Raw genomic sequence first — 22,293 nt, forward strand, 5'->3', positions numbered from 1 at the left:
GCGACCCTTGCCCAAGGGGCCGCTCCCCGCAAACAAGAAACAGTAAAGAACAAAAAAAAAAAAAAATCCCTGGTGTCTAGTGGGCATTCCTGCTGCCCGATCGCAATGCGATCGGGCAGCAGGAATGCTCAAAGAGACACCGGGGGAAAGGAAAAGCCTTTCCTTTCCCCCGGTGCCTCTTTAGCCCAAACCCCCCACCCACCGGGAAGAGGAACTCACCTCTTTCCTCGTCGCCGCACAGGAAGCAAATGGCTTCCTGTGCGGCGAAATCCCCATAATGAAGTCAGCGCGCGATCGCGCGCTGACGTCATTATGGGGGGGTGGGGGGGTCGGGGGTGGAAGGGGAAGGGCTTCCCCTTCCATCCCTGACTTTGGGGGGGTGGGGGGAAGCACACAGAGGGAGCGAGAGCGCTCCCTCTGGGCTGTGTGCCGAGGACGTAGTGGTTACGTCCTCGGCACAGCAGCACTGTGCCGCGGGACGTAACCACTACGTCCGCGGCACAGAAGGGGTTAACTGTCTTTTTATTTATTTATTTCCTTTGTCATTCTTGAAAAGATACACACACACTGTCGCATACATATTAGAATTCACGCACATACATACATTCTTTCTCTGATACACACTTGCTTTATTTTACACACATGTACTGGGTCTCACCAACATTAGTCACACAAACCTTCACATACTTCATTCTGAAGTTACACTGTCACCTTAACATCGCAGTGTGTGCTGTGCTTCTCATTTCATGTTTTCAGTCTTTTTATTTAAATTTTTTTACTATTTATACAGCGTACTTAAATCTAAGACTTGGCGCATTAACTTTCATTTTGGGATTTTAGTACAACTTTTGTTACTAAGTCTTAAAATGCACTTACATTTAGCAGTGCGGCCTTTAGTTATTGGGTTTCCGCTGTGTTAATCATGTTTTAGCTTGCAGATTCATTTTAAATATTTTTCCGTGCCGGTACGTTCGCTTCATAACACACACATGCTCTCTAACATATACATGCTCTCACAAACATACACACACTCATTTGTTTTCACAAACACTTTTTATCTTTCTCTCACACACAAACAGTTTATTAAAGATACATTTTTCCTTTTTTTCACATAGTGTTCTCTCTCTTTTTCTCTCTCTCTTTCCTTAATTCACACACAGCACGGAAATTTTCACATATAGACTGTCTCCCTCTCTCACTTTCTCTTCCCTCTGTATTTCACACACACACACATTCGCTATTTTACCTACACAATTTTTACGCACATACATACATCGTTTTTCAAATACACACTCTTGTAAGTTACACACACATATTCTGTGTCACCAACATTACTCACACAATCATAACAATTTTATTCGTAGGTTGGATTCGTTACCTTCATACTGCTGCGCCTGCTTTGACTTTTAAGTAGAATTTTTACAGTTTCTGTTACTATTTACCTCGCTGCCATTTCATGCTTAAGTTTCATTCTGTTATTTGACCATTATCTATAGTGTTAGCGTAGTTCACTGACAATTTTGTTTTGGTCTCTTAAAGGCATCTTTCACAACTTTGTTGCAAGGCACAAAATATATTTTGCCACAAACATAGCTTGTTTAGTGGGCAGACAGAGGTCAGTAGTTTGTTTATGTGTTGCAGAAGAGTTGGCCTACTTCCAAATGCAGATATTTAGCATAGCTATAAAGATCGATATCAGGAATGTAACCAGCATGTGTGGGTCAGGATGTTGACATTACAAGTATGCTAATTCTCTTTGCTTCGAAGAGGAGTGGTATCTTATATGGGTACAGCTTTGTTTTTTCACACATTCGCACCACTTCAGACTTTTGGCTCACTTTCGGATAGTAATTTCAGACCCTTTCCTGAAAAGAGCACTGTTAGCGTGGAATTCTCTTTGTGTTTGCACATTCCTAGATTTTACTTTAGAAATTAGGCTTTGTGTTTGCACCGGCAATTTGTCCTGGATGTAAGGTATGCACAACTTTACTTTTGGAAAATTGCTACATATGCTCTTTTACACATATATTAACTCACAGAAGGACACTTTCTGCTTCTCCACATATACAATATTTATGTATTTCTTACTTAGACACTGTTTTTTTTTTTTTCGCTCTGGCTACCTTAAACTCTCTCATTTAGACAACATTTTCTATGTTTCTCACACACCTTAATCAAAAAGAGCACTATTTCTGTCACACTTAACCAAACCCTTATACTTTCTCTTCTCTCTCTGTTTTACGCACAGACACTCTTTTTAACCCCTACAACCTCTCGCACACATTCACACAGCCTGTTTCCGACACTGAAGCGCTCATTTTTAAACACCTGCACTCGAATGATATACATTAGCTTTCATAGATTCACAAACTTAAATTTTGTGAAGTCTGTAGTATGTCATTACAACCCCGCTGTGTGTGCTTTCGTTTATCTCTAGGTTGCACAGTTATTTTTTAACTTACACAACTCTTGCACACATACACACAGCTTGTTTCTGACATTGAAGTGCTCAGATACGTGCACTCGAATGATACACATTAATTAACACAGATTCACAAAATTAAATTTGAGGAAGTCTGTATTATGTCACTTCAACCCGACAGCGTGCGCTTTGCTTTATCTCCAGGTTGCACATTTTTTTTTAAAATATTTCATTACAACGTGTTTACAGATAGCAGACCGTACGATGGTTTACATTGTGGACTTTTTCAATTTTAATGCATAATTACTATGCCCAGATATTAAGCATCCGTCGATACTGTTACCTTGCTACACACATGCTCTACCATACATTTTTTTCGCACAAACATATACACTTTTGCTCGCTAACACATAACTCTTTAACATGTTTTGTAAATCAAACATTTTGTGATTTCTGCTTGTTCGTCTCATTTAACTCTCTTATTCACATAGCACTCTTTCTTTGTATTTTTCTTTTGGCCTCCCTCCTTTACAAACAGCACTGTTTCTTTCACACTAACACTGTCTCTCTTTTAGATTTTTTCCTTTCTCAGACTTCAAATGATACACACACACTGTCGCACACATATTAGAATTCAGGCACATACACACATCGTTTCGCTCATACACACTCGCTTTCTTTTACACACACGTACTGGGTCTCACCAACATCAGACACACAAACCTTCACATACTTCATTCAGAAGTTACACTGTCACCTTAACATCGCAGTGTGCGCTGTGCTTCTCATATCATGTTTTCAGTCTTTTTATTTAACAAGTTTTACGATTTATACAGCATACTTAAAGCTAAAACTTGGCGCATTAACTTTCATTTTGGGATTTCAGTATGACTTCTGTTAGTAAGTCTTAAAATGTACTTATATTTAGCAGTGCGGCCCTTAGTTGTTGTGTTTCCACAGTGTTAATTATGTTTTAGTTCACTGCTTCATTTAAAATCCTTTTCCGTGCCGTTACGTTGGCTTCATAACACACACTCGCTCTCTCACATATACACGCTTTCACACACATACACACATTCAGTCTTTTACACAAATACTTTTTAGCTCTGTCTCACACACAAACGGTTTCTAAAAATTAAATTTTGCCTTTCTTATTCACATAGCGCTCTCTCTCTTTTTGTGTCTCTCTCTTTCCTTCATTTACACACTGCACGGACATTTTCACATATAGATTGTCTCTTTCTCTCACTGTATTTTCCCTTTTTCATTTACACAAACACACACATACGCTATTTTACCTACACAAGCTTTTACGCACATACATATATCTTATATTAAATACACACTGTTGTAAGTTACACACAGGTACCCTGTGTCACCCACATTACTCATACAGACAATCATAACGATTTTAGTCGTGGATTGGACCTGTTACCTTTATACTGCTGTGCCTGCTCGAACTTTTAAGTTGGATTAGTACAGTTTCTGTTACCATCTACCTCGCTGCCATTTTATGCTGATTTTTCGTTTAGTTAATTAACAAATCTTTACAGTGTTTGCGTAGTTTTTATTAGCGTACTAACACATTTTTTCAACCTGCCCAGTACAGGCTTAGTTGTGCCTTTTTCATAATTTGGTATGTATTGTCATTTGAACACCAAAAAGTGGTAATGTCCACTTGTATTTAACTTTTGCACAGCTTAAAATGAGAGCAGTTACTGTTTACATGTGGTTGTTTATGATTTATTCCTTATTTACATCAAGGTAAAGCCCATCACTGTCAATTTTGTTTTGGATTCTTAAAGGCATCTGCCGCTACTTTGTTGCAAGGCATAAAAGCTATTTAGCAACAAACAAAGCCTTTACAGTGGGCAGACAGGGGTCTGTAGGTTGTTTACGTGTTGCAAAACAGATCAACTACCTCCCAAAGGGGGCGAATTAGCATAGCTATAAAGATAGATATCAGGAACCTAACCAGCATGTGTGGGTCAGGATGTTGACATTACATGTATGCTAATTTGCTTCCTACAGAAGACAAGTGGAATCTTTTATGGGTACAGCGATTTTTTTAAACATTCACACCACTCCAGACTTTTTGGCCCTACCCTTTTTATTAGCAACAAGGTGTGCTTGCATTACACCTAAGTGTTTAAAGTAGGCTACACTTTTTTATAAACCTTTACAACCAATTGCAACTACGTTTTCTTTTTAGCCAATAAGAATACTCGTTTGAACCTTCCTTCATTTTTATTTGCTACTTGATTTGGGTTTTGTTAACTTTTATTAGCCTAGAAGATATTTAAACACTGTATCTTGTCTAAACCTAGCAGACACGTTTTTTGGGGGTTCTGCTTTTTGCAAAGCTAGAGATCACGCAAAGCAGATTGGTTGACTCTTTTCAAATCCGGTAAGTGTTCTATATGTGTATTTATTTAAAATAACGAATTACTAACGTGGGTCGATTTTTTATTGCTTATTTTAAGTAGTTGTACAACTGCAGGGCAATTTAAGCAGATTCTTGTTATTAAAACACTTGTTTTCTCTCTTTCAGACACACGGTTTTGTTTTCGACTTTTATGTGTCTCTGCTGCTCTTTTACTTATGTGATTAATACTAGCATTGCACACATTGGTTTATTGTTGTTAGGTACTGTTTGCACAGTTTACGTATTTAATTACTTTGCTGTGACATTAAGCTAAGTTTACGTGCATAATTACTTTACGGCGACATTAAGCAAAATGTAAGAAGTCCTCTCTTTTACCCACACATACTTTGTGGTAGCACAGCACTCACAGACACATTGAGAACAAATTATTTTTGCAACATCCCAGTGTGGTTTTCGGTGCATATTTTGTTGATTTTGTTCGTTCGTTTGCTACATTGAAAAACGTACTTCAATAGAGCAGTGTGCATATTAGGTTGCATGTAGTGTTTGACATTTTTATTTCGTTACTAAAATTAGAAACGCTATAAAATCTAGCCGAACATTCACTTGTTTAATTGCGTTTAACTTTAATTTTTCGCAGGTATATTAATCACAGTTACAGTTCAGTTACATTGACTTTATTCGAGTTTATCCATCGATTGGACCCGGTACCTTCATACTTCTGCGCTTGCTTGCCTTTTACGTTGCCTTTGTATAGTTTGTGTTAGTAGTTACTTGGCAGCCATTTAAGGCTGATTTTTTTCTCTGAAAATTGACAAATCATCACAGTGTTAGCGTAGTTTTTATTATACACTGACACATTTTACAACCTGGCTAGTACAGGCTTAGTTGTGCCTTTTTAATATTTTCGTATGTTTTGGCATTTAAAAGCTTACAAGTGCTAATGTCCACTTGTATTTTACTTCGGCACAGCTAGAAAGAAAAGCAGTTACCGTTTAGCTGTGCCTCTTTCTAAAATATTATTTAGTAACATCAAGTTAAAGGCCAGGAATGAGAATTTTCTTTAGGATTCTTTTACGGCATCTGCTGCAACTTTGTTGCAAGGCAGAAAAGCTATTTAGACACCTTCTAAATGGAGAGATTTAGCCTAGCTATAAAGATCGATATTAGGAATGTAACCAGCATGTGTGGGTCAGGATGTTGACATTACAAGTATGCTAATTCTCATTGCTTCGAAGAGGAGTGATATCTTATATGGGTACTGCTTTGTTTTTTCACACTTTCGCACCACTTCAGACTTTTGGCTCACTTTCCGTTAGTAATTTCAGACCCTTTCCTGAATAGAGCACTGTGAGCGTGGAATTCTCTTTGTGTTTGCACATTCATAGATTTTACTTTAGAAATTAGGCTTTGTGTTTGCACCAGCGATTTGACCAGGATGTAAGGTATGCACAGCTTTACTTAAGAAAAATTGCCACATACGCTCTTTCTGTTTTATGCACAGACACTCTTTTTAACCCTACAACCTCTTGCACACATACACACAGCCTGTTTACCACAATGAAGCGCTCAGGCTTAGACACGTGCACTCGAATAATATACATTAGCTAACAGCGATTCACAAATTTAAAAGTGGGGAAGTCTTGAGAATTTTTTACAACCCCACAGCGTGCACTTTGCTTTATCTCCTGGTTGCACAGTTATTTTATAAAAAAATTCTTACAACGTGTTTACATATAGCAGGCCGTACGATGGTTTCATTTTATTTATTCACATGCTTAATTATGACAGGGCGCGTTTTTTTAAATCTCATGTTTGCACTGTTGCTTCCATTGGTAAATTTTATTATTTGCTTAAATGTAGCAGGAAATACATTTGCTTTCATTGCCAGTTTTCACTATTTTGATTACTAATTATCTAGCATCTATATTAAGCAAAGTTTCAATACTAATATATTTGTTTTTATAATACACACATGCTCTCTCACATTTACATGCTCTCATGGACATATACACATTTTATATAACACTCAAAAGTGCTCTCTTTTAACAACGTATTTGGCATTACTCACATAAGTCATAGAGACATTACAACACATATGTTTTTTCTATTTCTCTGTAACACATACATAGTCTGTTTTTTTACTATTGTCTGTGTCTCATCCATCTCTCTTATCTTCATATTACTCTGTATTTTTTTCTTTGTTTTACCCTCCCTCCTTTACACACAGCACCCTTTTTCTCACACAGATACTCTCTCATTCTCTTTATTCTCTCTCTTTTAAAACAGATACATACACGCTCTTTCACATTTATTACTTTATCATAGCTTTTCATAACTCTCATTATTCTTCATAATATTAAAAAAAATTATATAGCAAAAACAATCCAGTCTGGGTTTTTTTACAGTCCTACAAATCTAACTATTAAGGCTACTACATTGGGTGTTACTTACAAACTTAGGTAAGTCATTTATATCTGTCTTTTTTTACCTAATTAGTTACTACTACAAATCATAATTATATTAATTTATTTGTGCAGTTCAGCTATTTACATTATTCTGCATGTTTTAATGCATTGCATTTTAACTCCTATTTGCAGAGCTTTGATTACTAATTTCATTAACATGCCTATTTCTATTAGTGTGTATGTTGCCTTTTATTTGTGTTGGTCGAACTTTAGTTACTAATTTTAGAAACATACCTAAATATCACTGAGGGGAAGTTGTGTGTGTTCAGCAATGTTTTATGTTTTATAAAATGTAACGTTTCATGATTTTCTAAAGCTGCAAAACTACAAACAAGCTATATTTACTTTCCTTCAATAGAATAAAAACAGCCAATTTAAATAAATTTAAACACACTCCAATACAATACAACACACTCCAGGCCAATCCAGCACAATGTACTCCACTCTAATACACACTATAACAATTCAAGCAAAATCATTACAAACCACAACATACTGAGCTTACTTTAAACCCTTCAATCCAATATATAACATTCAGTACAATCCACATCACCCAATAATTTAACACACTCATTCTAATACACTACAAACTTTCCATTCTATAACAATACACACAATATCAATACAAAATATGAAATTACATACAATACAATCTAGATTAATCCATCCCAATACATCATAAACTAATGTACTCCATTCCAAACAAATACATCTCACTACAATCTACCTTATACCAATACCTAATACTGCACTCTATTGCATTTCAATCTAATCCCAAAGACTGCAGTCTAAGCCACCCTACTCTAATGAAACACACCCCAGCCCACTCCAATACAACCCACTCCACTTAAATTATCTCACTTCCAATCAAATCATTTAAAACCACTCCAAACAAACCTAACCTACTTTAATCCAATACATTACATTCAAATTAAATCTATCCAAAATTATTGCACTACATTACAATACAATACTATTCAACTCATCCCACTTAAATCTATCCCATTTGAATACAATCTACTACAATCCTGCACACTACAAATCACAGCACTCCAAACAAATTCATAGTTCCATTCCAGTTCACACATAACAACTAAAATACAAACCACACCGTAAGACATCCAACTACAATATAAAACAATATCTTTAAATCTATTTATTTTAGCATAAATATATATTTATAATTCTTTTTATGTTTTACAGGAAAAAAGTCAACAAAGTAAGTAACAAATGTATTCAAATTTTTTACAATTTTAACAGCTGCAACAGTTTACAGGATAATAACAGTGGAGTAACTAACTTAAAACAATTTAACAAAAACATATAGCATACTAACACAATCATTATTTACAATACATTGAACTGCTCCTTTTCAACCATTCTACAACCAACACAATAAAATCCAGTATATCTAAAATATATTACAAAACCAGTAATTTTTTATAATTAACACATACACACAAAACAATACTATTTATATATTTAAGAAAAGAATATTTACAAATAGTTAATATGAATAAAATTCTAAAAGCTAGTTACCATCAAGGCCATGAAAAATTTGATATCAGTTCAAGGGGAAAACAATGCCTACCAAATAGTACTTTTGCAATATTACATAACTACTATAAACCTGCACAAAACTGGGATCAAAATGATTTACCAAAATATATACAACATAATAATACAATATATTCACTTAAACTAGGAATACCTTATTATGGTGACATACTGCATTGTATTGATCCTTTATATCCTGATTTAAAAACTGCAATAAATATAACAATAAATCTGCATTCCGGAATAATACTGTGCATGAACGCATGTACAATTTCAATTTTTACAAGTGCCCATACTTATTTTATTTTTGATTCACATAGCCGAGGTAGCAAAGGAATGCCTCATCCAAATGGAACATGTATTACTGTTGAAATAATGAGCTTTGAAAGTCTAATTCAATATATTTATGAACTTGCAAACAGTATTAAAGTTCCAAATGAGAATTATGTTGCTTTTGAACTAACACCCATAAGTATAAATACAATTAAAAAAACAAACTTTGAGATGCACACAGAAGATACAAAAAAAGCCAAGAAAATATTACTACCCAAAATTTATTTGTACATCAGACACATACATATAAGTCAGGAAATGCTTTGTATACTGATATTGGCTTGAATAAGTTTACAGACTTAAATATAGTAACTACACCAACCTCTATATCATAAACAAATCTACATACAATTCCATTTAATAATTTAAATAAAAACACATTTGCACAGTCATTTATAAGGAAACGTAACATTTTGCTATTGGATAAATTAAATCCCTCTAAAAAAATACATATGGACAAAAAGAACATAAGGAACTTAACAAATAGTGAGTTAGACATTGAAAAAAACATGGAAACAACAAGTAATATAATTAGCAATTTCCATAAGAAAATATTTTATGGTCCAGAATACATTTGTACTATTTGTAATCAATTATGGTATAAACAATCATTAAAAAAAATAAACAACATTATTACAAATTCCACATTCATACAATGTAATATAACACCAAATCAAACAAACAATATATGCAGCACTTGTTATGCATACATTACCAGCAATAAAATACCACCCTGTTCATTTGTAAATGGGATGAAGTTTCCAAATATTCCAATACTATTACATTTGCATAATTTAGAAGAAAGATTAATTTCACCAAGAATCCCCTTCCTCCAAATAAGAACTTTGCCTCGTGGCTTTCAGAAATCATTATCAGGTGCTGTAGTTAATGTACCAGCAGATGTTATGACCACAGTTACAATATTACCTAGGCAAATTTATGATGACATGACAATTCCTATAAAATTAAAGAGAAAATTAGCTTATAAATCGTATACACATTTTAAAAATGTCAGACCAAATAAAGTAAAACAAGCAGCATTATGGTTAGCAATACATAGTAACATGTTCAAAGAATATGGAATCACTGTTAATCCAAACTGGAAGTATATACCACAAGAAATAACTGATTATAGTGAAACATCAGAAACAAATGATTCATCAGATACTTCAGATAATGTAGCAAGTGGAAATCTAGATACTATATTAACAAATGAAACTATTACAACTATTTGTATTAATATATTAAGTTTAGCACCTGCAGAACATAACACACCTAGAGGTTTATATGAAGACAAAGATTCTGAATTTTTAGCTTTTCCAACAATATTTTGTGGAGAACGAAGACACAATAATAAAAATAGACTTGTACCTGTACATTACAGTACAATATGTCAATGGGAATTAAGAAGCTGTGATAGGAGAGTGGCGAAATCAATTACTAATATTTTCTTTAAACTCAAAAAATTACATATAAAACAAATTCAAGGTAAAATTAACATATCACTAAAAAAACATTTTAACAATGGAAAATGTATAACTGCAAAAGACATAAAATATAATTTAGGAAATATATTACAATACAATGAAGGCTATAAAATTCTAAAAACTATTCACAGTTCTCCCCCATATTGGGAACATTGCAAAAAAGATCTTTTTGCTATGATACGACAACTAGGAATACCAACATTTTTCCTCACTTTATCTGCAGCAGAAACAAAATGGCACCATTTAATAAATATATTACTAAGAGTTCAAAAATTAAATGAATACACAGAAGAAGAGTTTGAAAACATGCCTTGGGAAACAAAGTGTATATTAATACAACAAGATCCAATTACATGTGCAAGACATTTTGACTTTCAAGTTCGAAAGTTATTTAATTGCATTTTATTGCATGAAAGCAACCCTATTGGTTAAATAAAAGACTACTTTTACAGGGTAGAATTTCAACAACGAGGTTCACCACATGTCCATGCTTTATTATGGATAGAAAATGCTCCACAGTATGGAGAAACAAACCTAAAAGAAGTAATTCAATTTATTGATAAATATATCACATGTGGGAAATCACAAGATCCCCAAATTCAACGTTTAATACCACTGCAAAAACATGCACACACCAAAAATTGCCGACAAAAAAACAAAAGAACATGCAAATATCAATATCCTAAATATCCAATGCCAGAAACTATGATCCTTGAACCTTTATCACTTGACCAAACAGATAAATATTTGCCACAACAAATTAAAAACATTCACGAAATTATGACTACACCAGATTTCCAAACTTTAAGTTTTGAATTATTTTTAAAACAAATACATTTGAATATAGAGCAATACATTATATCTATAAGATCGATGTTAGAAAAAAAATAATAATAATTAAAGCGAACACCAGCAGAATGCTATATAAATAATTATAACTCCATTCTTTTACAATCTTGGAAAGCAAACTTAGACTTACAGTTTATATTAGATGCTTATGCTTGTGCTGTCTACATAATTTCCTATATTAGTAAATCACAAAGAGGAATGAGCAAAATAATAGCACAAGCAGCCAAAGAAGTATATTATAATACCAATATAAAAGAACAATTAAAGCACATAGGCAACAAATTTCTAAACTGTACAGAAATAAGTGCTCAAGAAGCTGCTTACCTTATTCTAGAAATTCCATTGCGTAAAAGTTCTTGGTCATTTATATTTATAAATACTAACACTCCAGAAAAAAGAACATATTTAATGCGAGACATAGATACTATAAATTCTTTACCAGATACATCAACTAACGTACAATATGAAAATATTATTGCAAAATATAGCAAGCGACCCAAAGCATTAGAAAATTGTACATTAGCAGACTATGATTCATTGTATAATCATAAAAGCACAAGCAAGCAAACAAAAACACAAAATGACAATGAACATTTACTCACAGAAACAAACTTTTACAGCTCAGATGAAGAGGAAATTGAAATAAACAACTTAAATCACACAAAAGATAATATAAATATGGAAATAACCAATACATTAACAAGACGCAAATCTAAGAAAATTATACGATACTGCAGATTTAACAAGAACAATGACTCAGAAATTATTATAGAGAGCTATTAATGCTATACTATCCATGGAGAGAAGAGAAAAAAATAATTATGAATAACAAAACATACTTTGAAAGATATCTTCAAGTTAAAGACATTGTAAATAAACATCATGACAAGTATAACAAATACAATGAACTAATAACTCACTCAAATTTTAACATACCCAATGAAACAGCATTAACACCTCTATTACCACCAACAACTAATACCACTAACAACATAATACCATCTGATGCAATATCTACTGATCACCAATATCCTGAACATCAGAATGTATATGACTTATCATTAGATTTGGGTGTTAGAGACACTACTGATGAAGATACACTCTCTAATTCTCTCTTATCAAATAACGAATACTATAATATCATGCATAATTTAACAGATGAATGACTGACCTTTGTTTATCATCATCTACATTGGATCAAAAATAAAGAAACACCATGCTATACATTCTGTACTGGTGGAGCAGGAGTTGGGAAAAGCTGTCTTATTACAGCACTTTATCAAACAATATTGCGTTATTACAATATTAAAGCTGGTGAAAATCCAGAAAACATTCATATATTGCTTACAGCACCAACTGGAAAAGCAGCACATAATATCAATGGAAAAACCCTGCATAGCACATTTAAAATACCTTTGGCACAAACCTATACGTATAAGCCCTTAACTCATGAAAAGAGGACTATTCTCCAAAGTCAATTAATAAATCTCAAAGTACTAATAATTGATGAAATATCAATGGTTGGGACAAATATGTTAAATTTTATACATAATAGATTACAAGAAATTAAAGCATCAAATCAGCCATTTGGGGGTATCTCTATTATAGCTATTGGAGACTTTTACCAATTAAAACCAGTTTTTGGCACATATATTTTTGAAAATGCAAAACATTCTTATGGGCCATTAAGTACTAATTTATGGGTAACACATTTTAAACTATTTGAACTTACAAAAATAATGAGACAACTAAATGATTTGCCATTTGCAGAATTGCTAAACCGATTAAGAGAAGGAAATCATACAGAAACAGATATTTTACACATCAAACAACGAGAAAAACTGCCAGATAAAAGTATTATCAAAAATATACCATATATCATGTCAACAAACAAAGAAGTAAATAACATTAATAATAAAGTTTTGCAAGACCATATACTAAGATATCCAGTATTTACAATAATAGCAAATTATACAGTTAGTTCTGATTTAAATGAAGCAGTAAAACAAACAATATTAAAAAAATTACCAACAGATCCAACAAAAACTATGGGACTTGTACACACCTTACACATTGCTTTAAAATTACGTTATGATCTAACTTGTAATGTTGCTATTAATGATGGATTAACTAATGGAGCAACTGGAATTGTAGAATTTGTAGAAACTATCAATAATAAACCATATGTAGTTTGGATAGCATTTGATAATAAAACAATTGGCAAAAAAACAAGGGAAGAAAACAAACACTTATATCACACTCAAATATCATCTAATTGGACACCAATATATCCAATAACAAGGCAATTTCAATACACCAAAAAATGTATAATTATTATACGCAAAACATTTCCATTGCGGCAAGCATCAGCACAAACAATACATAGGACACAAGGAGAAACTATTGAGCCACTTTATATACACGTTAACAATAGCAAAATACATCACTTGCATTATGTAGCTTTAAGCAGAGCAAAATCAATCTCAAATATATATATTCAAAACTTTGATGAAAAAATAATAATTATACATTACAGAGTAAAAGAAGAAATGCATCGATTACGAACAGAAATGCCATTACATATATCTATACCACAATTAGCCACTTATAGAAACAACTTAAATATTATAGCACAAAATATACGGTCACTTCAAATGCATTTCAAATCAATAATATCCGATACGAATATCATGAATTCAGATATTATTATTCTAACAGAAATAAACACTACTAGAAATGCACCAAATGAAGCATATTCAATACCACAGTATCATCATATGATCTTTGATAAATGCCACAATCAACAAACAAAACATGGCATTGCAATATACTACAAAAAAACACACTTCATACTACCAATATATGAAGTACAGCAAGGAATTGACATTATATATTTTACGCTACATATACATGGAAAAATGTACTTAATTATCATATTGTACAAACCACCACAGGTACCAATACAGACACTGCTTCAATTAATAACAAACATTGTTAACTTCTATCCAAATCTAACATATATCATCATGGGTGATTTTAACATAGATTTAACATTAAAAAACCAACAAAGTTCCTTACTACTAGAATGTATGCACACAAAATTTGAATGCAATCAAATTATTAAGACTTATACTACTAATTACCAAACAATATTAGATCACATATACACTAATGAACATATAAACAACTATGGAACTTTAGAATCATATTATTCTGACCACAAAGCTCTATGGATAGCACTTTAATAAATAATGCACAACTTATTTAACAGTTTTATTCTCATTTCAGATGATTTCAATTCAAGACATTAATGGAAAAACAACTGACGAAAACAAACCTTATCAAAAAGGTTTGAAAGCAATTATTGTCAAATGTACAGGAAAAACATACTATAAAACAGCAAAACAAGAAAATAAAGTTCTTTATCATATGGCTTTAGCAGACACGAATGGGTACATCAAAGCTACTTGCTACAATGAAGATTATCTACCATTAACAAAAGAAAATAATAACATTTTAATACGTAATTTTATGGTAAGAAACAATTCAATTTTAATAACAAAACAAACAAGAATAACAAGAATACCTCCATTTCAAATTCCGCAAGATGTTGTACAAGAAGTTACATTTTTATTGCAACCGCCAGCTCCACCAGCATCACCAATAAAAGCAATAAGAGAAGCAAAACTTAAAACAATTATGACAGTTTGTGAAACAATCACAGAGGTAAAAATAGTACAACAACCTACCTTCAACTTTATTTATCAGTATTTAAATAAGAACAAACAACACATTTTCTAAAAACAACTTTTTTATTTCTAACATTATTTTACTTAACATTCTCAGTATTTGTATATATTTGCATCTCTTTTAACAAATATTTATTTCATAAATAAATTCATATTTTAACAACATTTTGCATTCTTTACTATAATGTAAATTCAAATATCTAAAAGTAATACTCTTTATATCTATCTTTCTTTCATTCTTTGTAGTGTTTTCACATAGTTTAGTAGGCTTAAGTTTTAGTAAAATTTACTATCCAAAATTAATAACTACCCCATCTTCACAAATGGTTATAGTTCATGAATATAAGCTAACACTGTTTCTATTTTTTTTTTACAGGAGGAACCTATAAAAAAAGTTTTCATTGGAGGACAAGATACAGAACTAAAATCAATTACAATTAAAGACTCAACCGACTACATCAAAATAACTTTATGGAGGGAGGCAACAGAATTCCCAATAACAATTGGAGAATACATAAAAATTACACATGTAATGGTCCATGAGTTCAATGATGAAAAAATATTAAATACAACAAGGCACAGCAAACTTCAAGTAAGTTCAAAAGTCACGGAATCATACAAAATTAAACACACTAACCATACCAAAATGCCACAAAAATGTTGTTAATACCCGTCTATTAATTTGAAATACTTGAAAAAAAAAAGAAATACAAATATACATTAACAACTTTTTAAAAAAAATCAGTAATTATATATGTATGTAATACTAATATTTTCATGTGTTTTATGCATAGACTACAGAAGCACCACCAGAAAAAATAACAATTCACATATATGGAATTGAAAAAACAACTCGAGAAATAAAACACTAACAACACAAGTTCAAGGGAATGAAAACTTACAATCAATGGATATTAAAAATGAAACATTAATTGATTGGTTTATTATCAGTCCACAAGTAGAAAACTTGGCAGATGAACTAATAACACATTTACCAGTAACATGTGAAATAATTTACAACAATGGAGTCATCAAAGACATTCTTCAAGAAATTTTCTCAATATAAACAAATAAATGAACATGCTTTATATTTATACCATTGTTTTTACTGCTACTCAAATAAAAAAACATAAAGAGTAAAAAAATATATATGTAGATACAAAACTTGAATTCAAATCTCAATAAAAAGTATCCCATTTTCTGAGATTACACTTCATTGTTGCAGAAAATATAATATTAAATGCTCACAATATTATTTGTATTCTAATACAATAACATCAACAACACCAATAGCTCTAATGCTCACAAATGTGAGACCTATTGTATTGCAAATGCTTGTTTTATTTATTCTGGATATCACAGTGTTCTAAAGCTGCCAGCACTATTGAACAGACTCTTGCTATTGTCTTATAGTCATTTATATTTCTGCGCCACTTAACACATCAGAGGTTATTTGAGACTAGTAGAAGTGGGGCAAATCTGGGGGTTCACAATCTAGAAACCGGAGGTTGATTCCCTTCGTTATTAATTGTAAAGCATGATGATCATTCTCACTTCATTCATCACGTGCATTCATTCATTCAATGTCCCATGGACATTGGTTCACCAAAATTCCAAGTGGCACCGTACAACGGTTGACCCCCATGACATCACAGGGGGTGATATCATAGGATCTGATGTCTACCTAGCAAGTGATGTCACATGACATTTGACCCCTATGAGGCCACCTGAATTACACCATTAAAGTTAAGAACCCTGCAAGAATTGCAAGGCTACTACAATTCCACAATAGTTGCTAAACCAGATACATGTCTATTTTAGCTATGAAAAATATCTGAACTAATATGCTGTCTAAATATGTCTTGAGTGCTGTCATTACCAATCCATGTGCAAACATTAAATACCAAATAGAATCACGTGGAAACACAACCTAAAATACACAGGCTAAACGAGTAAATGACTATGCGTTCAACAGTACTGCTTTCCTGTCACAAAATTTTAAACGTGGAATTCAGAACAAAACGATCATATGAACAATGTTAATAACGTTCTATGATAATCTTAATGTAAAATTAGGAAGTATAAATCCTTTGCACATCTAATGCATAGTTTAGTAAACAATACAAATAATGTTTCAATTTAAGGGTCGTATACATTGCCACTTGATGCGTAGAGGTTCTATCAATGAATGATAAATGATAATGATGTGTAGAATAGAACATTTTAATAGGCACACCCGGATTCCAGTACACAGTGCAACATCTGCAGTCACAGTCCCAGCTTCTGATGGCCAGTACAATCGCCATTGCTCAGGCACAGCACCCAACCACACAGCCACCCCACCTGGCATTTCCAGACACAACTACAGCCTCTAATGCCTACAATGTTTATTTGTGGTTGTTGATGACTGTATTAACAGCATATATAACTCATAAAAAATGTATACCAAAGGAAGCAGCCACATTGCACCTTTCTGTCACTGCTGTGTAAGCCTCATTCACACACAATGGTAAGGGGCCAATTCTAACTGGCCACAAAGCCTAAACGCTGTATTGTGCCTACTACTGTGGCCAGAACCAGCCTTTTCTCTTTTCCTGATAATTCTTTCAGTTTTATTGACGACAGCCAGGTATGAAAAGCTTACACCCCTTTGTTTCTCTGCTATGAGTGCTCCAAACTGAAGACAGCCTTGCTGGGAGAAGCATGAATGTATATAAAGGCTGTGCTTGAAGAGTACAGTACTAAATGAGAAAAAGGGTCCCTTGACCAAGGGGATAGGGCACCTGCTGAAGAACTACAATTATAGTTTAGTTTCCCCTTGGGAATATCACCATTCATTCATTCATTCAACAATCACAGAGTTTCAAACATATACCATATCCCCATATATAGAAATGTAATGGAAACATTAGTATTTTTGTTGGGATACCAGCTCCAAGAAAGTTGTACTGATTTTATGTAAATCTTTGTTACATATTTTTATGTGTGAGAATATATGTTTTTTATCCTGAAGAAGGAGATAATAATCCATAATAAACACCGAAACGCATTGACGCCCTGTGGGACTGATGCCATAAAATTATTTATATGATAAAATGAAGATGCCCATATAATCTTGTGGAACTTGGATAAAAGTACAATCAACAAACAGAGCAGTCCTTAACTGTAATAGACATATTTGTGATGTCCTGTGTTCTTCTCCCATCAATTTGTTTTTAACTGTTTAATATTGTGTTGTAATTATATATTGTTTTGCTCTGCGGGGTGGGGAGTTTTAACTGTACACTCTCCAGACCTATATTATCTTAAATCGAAATCTGCAATTTGTACCAATTTGGAATTTATAGTTTGTAATATAGAATGGTGATGTTTAATGCACCATTAAAACTTGGATTTTAACTATACTGGAGTGGTACTGATTGAGTTTCTGTGAATTCACTGGCAGTGTGTCAATACCTGAGGCGATATGGAACATATTTGAAACACTATGTGATTGTTGAATGAATGAATGGTGATATTCCCAAGGTGATACTACAATTGTAGTGTTGTGCTTGGAGAGTAGCAGGAAAAGGACACTTGAAAAGAGAATTATCCAAACTGGTTCTTAAAGTGCACATGGTGGATCCAAATCTACTGTTGCTTTTATTGTATAAGACTGGGACACCATAACCCCACATGTTGTCCAAGTTTTAGGTACTCTATATCCAAGGAAGGGAAGACTGCTGTGCAACCAGAGTTGGTGTTTGCCTGACAGCTAGCTTCCCAGAGAAAGGAAGGGCAATTGCCCAAAAGGACTAATCCAACACGGGTGGTAATAAGTGAGCAAATGAACTGAGTACGAATTGAGCACATTTGACCTTGAAAGAGTTAGCCTAAAAGACAATCTACACCTAAGCAATAATCAAACTATAGACTTAATCGCTGAGGTGAACTGCCTAGATCAGGAGGGAGAACCAGCGTACCAAGAAGAGACAGCGGATAGAGGAGAAGCTATACTTTAGCACCCCGGGCACTAAATCCTGCTTTGCCCGTTTGTGTGTCATATTCCATTCTGGTGTGCATTAAAGCACTCTTCTTTCTTGAAAAATAAACCACTGGCTTGGACATTCATTTATAATTTTGTTGTGGGATTGGCAAGTTATGAGCTCAAGCACCCTCACATTACCTCCCTGAGAAGCCTGTGATTACTTGCCAGAGATACTACTGAGAGGCAAGCGCTAAAGGGGTTACATTTCACCTAGTTTGCAGAGCCACCGTAGGAGGGATCCTGAGATGTCAGAAGCAAACAACCTCAACCCCCAAGCAGCCCCTGCTTGCCCAAGACTGTCCCGCCAAACAGGGTTTCATAATAATCTTCTGCTTGTACACATAAACAACAATAGGCTAAGGTTGATGTGTGTGTGAAAAGGGAGGAAACTGGATTATTGTCCTTAACCTCATGAATCCCGTGTGCCATTTATAGGCCATTGTTTTCCAGGGAGAATAATTGCTACACAGGTTATAATCTGGACCACACCCACAAAGAGTACATATTTGTCAAACACACAAACGGCCGTAACCCATAGGTATGTGTAGTCCATAATTTGTGTAAACAAGCATGTGTACAATGTACTGTACATTTATTGTGATTTATCAATACCCATGCAATGCAATTCGTTGAAAGTTATTAGCAAGAGGAGCATAGCATACTTCTTAAAATCTGCATTATTGTAAAACTGAATATACCCCTTCCCCCACTGCCACACTAACGATATGGCATGTTTTTTTTCATGACACACCTAATGAAAAATGCTAAATGCTGGTGTACCACTTGCCAGCACAAACATTAATTAAAATAGTGTGTCAACATATGTTTCAGAGATGAGCCAAAAGGGCACAGTTCTCAAGACCTCGCCAAATTAGTGCTTTTTGTTATCGTGGTTCGTCGAAAACCTAATACGTCTGCACACCTATGATCAATTAATATGATCATAAATGTAAACAGCTGTTACTGACTATGATACTCTTCAGGTGTAGACCTAGAACGTTTCTCACATTCAGGTTTGTAACTTTCATACGGGGGCCCTAATTAATCTCTCAAATCCCTTGTTGATGGACTGCAGGATAGAACTGGTGACCAACGCACAAGTTCATCTGTGTTTTTTATTTTGCCAAGTGAATGGTATTCACCTTATCAGCTTGGGGAGGATGAAAGGCTGAATGGACCTGGATTTGGATTAGAATCCACATATTCCTGGTATTATTATGCATTTAGGGGCAGATCTGAATTTCAAGGAGACGATAATTAGAAGAGAAAGTTGTCCCAGTCTGAAAGTGTGGATGATCATTTGTAACCTGTGATATCTTTGTACCTTGCTGGAATTAAACTTTCTTAAAAAGTACTTGGCGGTCTTATTAGGCCTTTGTTTATCCCCAGGGCGTTAGGTAGGCATGGGCATTCAACTTCCTCAATAAGACCTAGATCACAAGGTGCAATTTTCGGCTGCATGTTGTGCAGTTTTATTCACTTTGCCTGCCCCAGACAAAGTTATTTACATCTTTTTATTTCCCAATTTTCATAACCTGTGTGCTAGAAACCACGTTTCGGTTATTATGAAGATACACAATTTTCCTTATAACACTTGCTAGTTTGAATCAGTCTGATTTGAGCACTTACTCATGACATTTAGTACTGCGACTTAGGGAGAACGTGGTTAGGCCTTCAAGAAATGAGTAAATATACCCAGCTGCTTTAGTAAGAAAAACAGACGCCTATCCCGTGAACGTAGTCAATAAAAGCCGTTAACAGTGGCAGTTAGAACATTCCAACCTGAAGCCTAAGAGGGTGGCTATTCCCTTTCCAAGTCATGATAAGCGAGGATGGGCCTGCCCTTCGCCCACGTTTTGCTCAGGCACAGCCCTCACAACAACGGATGGTGTTGAAATGCTTTATAGCGCGTGGCAAACAAAGGGGCCAGCCTCATCAGCATTCTCCTTCCAGCAGTGGTATATCTTGGGCTAGGGAGTCCCTCAAATACATGGGTGCTCGCAAACATTTTCCACTGGGCCATACAGATTGGTCTGTGATGCGACGGAGGGCCGCATTATTGCTAGCAGGGAGGGCTCTAGGGGGCAGGGGGTTGGAGGCTAGGTGGCTTTGGGGAAAATGCGACATATACATCTAGTGGCTGAACTGCACAATGTGAAACCAAAAAACCTGGGATTAATCATGGCTTCTGATAGAGCGTTCCGACTTAATAAATTACCTGTATGGGGACGCTCTTGGGGTCGATGAATCTTTTGACCTAGTGGGGCTCTCCTCACCCAAGAGTAATCAATTTAATCAAATCAATAATCAATAACGAACATAAGCAATGCCCTGATCAACATAACACTTCACAATTAATCCAGAATACATTTCGACGAAACCATGACCTTTCGGTCATGAATAACCACACCAGTTTATGCAAAGTTAGTGAATTTATTTCCCTATATTAACAAAGCTAGCACGATATAAACATGTCTCAACACCAAATGATATATGTAGATGAACATTAATAGCTGTCCATAACGACGAAACAGATGCAATCTATGCAGCATTTGAATAATAATGCCTTCGATAATAGCAATGCAAACCACTAAAACTATAATCTGTAATGAGCTAATTGCATACATTGGTCAGCATAACAAGGTCTCAAATTGCATCGTGCGACAAATGAATCCTCATCTAACCTCAAATTAGCATCTGCATGTGGGACTTCATGCAAAAACAATTTAGCAACATTAATTTGGAAAACTCCTGTCTAGCGCTCTTATCAAAATCAGCAGTTGGTTACCTAAAAGAAACACAATGCAATTGTACAATTTCCTTTCATATTTACCAAATCCAATCAGCATTCAAGGAAGTCTTTGTCTCACAGGTACCGGTTTCGATCAGCATGGGACGGGGCAAAGGGGCAGGGTGGACGGGGCAATTGCCTCACAGCGGCAAGGTAAAAGGATAACTATTACTTCATGCAAAGGGACGAATCAAAGTTAAAGTCTCTAGGGCGAGAATTTCTTA

The sequence above is a fragment of the Pleurodeles waltl genome, chromosome 12 (genome assembly GCF_031143425.1).
Source record: "Pleurodeles waltl isolate 20211129_DDA chromosome 12, aPleWal1.hap1.20221129, whole genome shotgun sequence".
Lineage (NCBI taxonomy): Eukaryota > Metazoa > Chordata > Amphibia > Caudata > Salamandridae > Pleurodeles > Pleurodeles waltl.